A 4,634-nucleotide genomic window follows, 5' to 3' on the forward strand; every position below is an offset into this window, starting at 1 on the left:
TAAAAAATAATTATTCATATACTGATAAGAAATGTACGAATACTCGAAAAGAAAGGAGTTATGATAATTTCCGTACTACTGAGATCCTATGAGTAAATAGAAAATTATATCTATATGATCTCACCTGAATTGTTTTATCTATTCTCTTGAGGAAAAGTTTAATTTCAAACTTGGTTCAAACAGGAAAAAATTATTCTGAAGTGTCTTGGATAATCCACACCTTGAGGTCAGACACCAACGAACATATTGAAATTTCTATGTAATTGACATCCTTCACAGCACAACGATGCAATTATAAGGGTCTCACATTAATGTAAGGACTACTATATATGCCAAAAACGAGAGAAATTATAATCCTTTCTTTCTTTTCCTCCTGCATGTGTTTGTGTATGAAAAATGATTACGAGTTTTAGCTCTTTTTTTTTAATTATCTATTTATTTTCTAAGTAAAGATATATCTTTTTACTCTTTTTTTATGTTTCAAAAATATAACATTTATGTTTGAATTTAACTTATTTAAGTATTAAAAGTATAACTAAGAAGATGAATTAGAACTCTCAAACATTTATATGTAATTTTATATACTATCCAATGGAATAATCCTAAATTAAATTGATTAACCAATTAAGTTTTCCATAAACAGAAAAAATTAACCATCAATCAAATATTATTATATTTTGTATTTATATTTTGGATATGTTCTTATAAGGATACTCTGTCCGATCTTTACGTTGGCTTTTTGTCAATCTCGCTATGCTTAGTAGCTTTTGGCCTTTTGCTGAGTTGATGAGCGTGGTACCTGCAAAAGGGACTCCGATGCCAAGTCAGAAAGGAAATAAAATAAATAGTATATACGATTAGGGATATAACTTTGAAGTATGTTATTTTTTGGGTGAAGTATTTTTTGTGTTGGGTGTTTCTATTGGTGCCTCCACCCGTTATATAACTTGGTTTGTAGCTTAATGGTCGGTTTCTTCCGAGATTTTGGCGAGTGAACTGGTTCCGAAATTTTGGTGAGTGAACTGTTGGAATGGAGCCGTTACGCCGAGGTATGACTCGGTCACGTCCGAGATTTCAAGGGTACAGTACACAGCCCCCAAGCTTGACTTGATGTGGTTGCAGCAAGTTGAGCTTTTTTTGTTGAGATTATACCTCGGCGTTTTGAGGTAAAATACTAGAGCCCCCAAGCTCAACGCACGGTTCAAGCTTGGGCTAAAAAACAAATGGGTTTTACAAATAAAAATTAAATTAAATATGTTTTTCGAGAAAAGGTTTTTGCTTTGTAAACTGAGCTGCAATAAATGCCATGCTTAGCTATGATGGAGCCGGACCGTTTTGCATTTGGGCGCATAATTTTTGCTTTTTCAACTTTCCACTAAAATAGTGGGTTGCAATAAAGCTTGTGTCGTTTACGGAACACAACTTCAGTTTGCAAAAAAGAGTTTGATAAGTTTGAGGAGACATGTCTTCCAGAAGTTAGTCTTCTGTCTTTTCGTCTCTCCGGTTTTTCTTTCATTTCTTCCCCTCTGTTATTACCTGGAAAAAATGGTTAAAGAAAAAGAGAAAGAAAAGGTGAATTGTTGAAGAAAATAAGGAGAACATTATCATTGGGTTCACGATGACGTGAAAACTCGTGCCTCGTCATTTTGCGATCAGGAGTCGCTTCGTGTTCTAGAGGCTCCAAGGTTTGTTAGGGGTGGTTCTGATGTTCGTATTGAGCTTCTTCCCTATTCTAGTGAGGAGAGGGTTTGCGAGAAGAGGGGGACTGGGATTATTTTTACATGTATGTTCCTTATTTGACTGAGCTGCATGTAAGGTTTCCGTTTTCAGAATTTGAGTGTAAGGTTTTAACTCAGTTGAACTGTGCTCCGTCACAGTTACACCCAAATTCTTGGGCATTTTTGTGTGATTTTAAGGTTCTGATGGGTTTTCTGAAATCTCCCCCTTCGCTGAACATTTTCTTTTCTTTGTTTTAGTCTAAGGGGGTTCGTAAAGGGCTTTGGGTTTTTCTAAGTAGCTTTCTTGGCCGTTCCCTCTTTTTATTGTATAAATCTTCTTTTAAAAGTTTTAAGTCAATGTTTGTGAAGGTTCGGTCTTTGGAGTCTGTATATCCCTTTTATCTAGATGACGAGATGATAGAAAAATTTTCATTGTACTGGTGTTCGGAACCTTTGCAAATCCTTGAAGCTAATGAGAGAAGTGAGGAAGAGGACTGTTTGTTAGAGTTTCTAATTGAAAAATTTACTGTTGGAAAATGTTTGTCTATTCCCGATTTATTGAAATATGAAGCGGAAAATGAAATTGAAGGGCTGGAATTGTATATAGGTAATTTTGTTTTTTCGTGTCTTGATCTTGTTTAGCTTCGTATTTGTTAACTTTCTATTTTTTGTTATGGTAGGTAGTAGGTTGCCGAATCTGAATGTTGCTAAGTTTCAAGCGTATTTGAAGAAGAAGGGTACGAAAGGTGTTAGTGTTTCTGGGGTTGTGAAGGATACAGATGGGGATGCCACTTTTTCTGCTGCGCAAGCTCCTCCTTCTCCAAAAAGGAGGAAGACTGAGTCGGAGAAGTCTTTGGAGGTGATTTCTAAAGGTGACCAGAGTGCTGCTGTGAAGTCTGTGGTTGAAAGGCAGCGACGTCTGCATGGTTTTGTTCCTGGGGCGAACTTACATTCTTTGTTGAGTGACCAATTTCCAATTGCCGAGCTTGCAGATTGCATTCCCCAGTATCCTGGGGATATGGCCCTCACACGTCGAACTGGACTTGAGGGGATGGGCAAATTTATTCAGGTAGGTTTTTTGTATTTATTTGTTTCTTTTTTCATATTTGCAAATTGCTTTGGTCGGTTATGTTGTTGTCTTCTGCAGATTGTTGCGTCTCGGCTATTATGTGTTGGTCGGACTACCGAGTTATTAAGTTCGGAGCAGCAGATGGTAGTTGAGAAAATATCATCTCTTGAACGTATGTTGAAGGAAAAGGAAGAAGTTGTTGTTGACGTGACTGTGAAGATGAAGGAGAAAGAGGATGAAGTAGGCCGCCTTCAGGAACAAGTCAGATTGCTGCAAGCTGAAGTCAAGGAGAGTGACAAGACTAAGGGTGAAATGACTGCTCGTCTTAACGAGCTTGAGGAAGAGAAGATGGATATGTTTATAGCTGGGTTTGATCGTGCTGTTAGCCAAGTTTCATTATTTTCCCGAACTTTGATGTAGGGAGACTCAATGTGGCGAAGATTGTTGTTAATGGTGAACTTGCTGATGATGAAGTTGGAGGGGATAAGGCTGAGAGCATTCCTCCTCCCCCTTGAAAAGATGTTTGTATTTTTGTTTCATGACTTTTCTGATGTTTTCGGAATATTTTGAACTTTGTATTTAATGACTGTTTTGGTGTTGGTGTTGACTTGTGACAATGCTTTTATCAAAAGCTCGTGTGTGGATATTAACTTAGCCTTTGCGTGATAGTTAGATGATAGATATTGATTTTGATAGTAGTTTTTGATATTTGAATTTTGATGGTACTATTCTTTCCGACTTGTGTGGTCGGTTCGATGATCCTAATTTCCAATCGCTGACTAGTCAGTTTGATTGATAGGCATTCGGAAATATTCGAAGTATTCATAGTCGAGCTGAAAGTAATATTTATTGATATGAATGAGATGTTTAAGGTATGAAGTAGTCGGCCTCGTTAAAACCTGTCCGAGTAAAACCCTCCTTAGGGATAAAACCTCGTGATCAGGAAAAAGAGTACCTGGCCAGTTCATACTTACATAAAAGTTCAACTGTAATAGATTCTCAAAGATGAGATGTTCCATGTGTTAGGGAGAGGTGTTCCTTCTAATGTTTCGAGGGAGTATGCTCATTTTCTGATGACTTTAGAGAGGCGGAAAGGGCCTTCCCAGTTAGCTGCAAGCTTCCCGTGTCCTGGCGGTTTTCGGACTTCCTCCATTTGTCGCAGGACTAAGTCTCCCTCTTGTAATGTTCGCGGCCTTACGTTTTTGTTGTACTGCTTTCGTATTGTTGCTTGCATGGCTTGCTGCCTTAGTCTGGTGAGGCTTCTTTCTTCATTTATTAGGTCGAGCTCTGTTCACCTGGCTTCCGAATTGTCTTGCTCATCAAAGTATTCGGTTCGAGTGGACCCTTGGCTAATCTCTATGGGTATCATGCAATCTGTGCTGTACACTAGTCGGAATGGGCTTTCATTCGTTGTTGTGTGGGGTGTCGTGTTATAACTCCACAATATTTCTGGTATGAGCTCGGCCCATCGTCCCTTAGCATCTGTTAATTTCTTTTTTAAGGCTTGCAAGATAACTTTGTTAGCTGCGTCCGCGAGCCCATTAGTTTGTGGGTGTTCGACGAGGAGAAATGGTGCTTAATATGCAAGTCTGTTAGATATGATGCGATCTTTTTATCCGTAAATTTTCTACATTATCAGATATGATTTCTCTTGGTAAACCGAATCTACATATAATCGACTTCCAAATGAAATTTTGTACCTTTTCGGCTGTAATTTTTGCAAGAGGGTGTGCTTCTATCCATTTGGTGAAATAATCAACAGCTACTAGAAGGAATTTTACCTGTCCTATTGAGATTGGGAATGGTCCGAGTATATCCATCCCTCATTTGTGGAATGGCCAGCTGAC

Source organism: Arachis ipaensis, chromosome B01, assembly GCF_000816755.2.
Source record: "Arachis ipaensis cultivar K30076 chromosome B01, Araip1.1, whole genome shotgun sequence".
Classification (NCBI taxonomy): domain Eukaryota; kingdom Viridiplantae; phylum Streptophyta; class Magnoliopsida; order Fabales; family Fabaceae; genus Arachis; species Arachis ipaensis.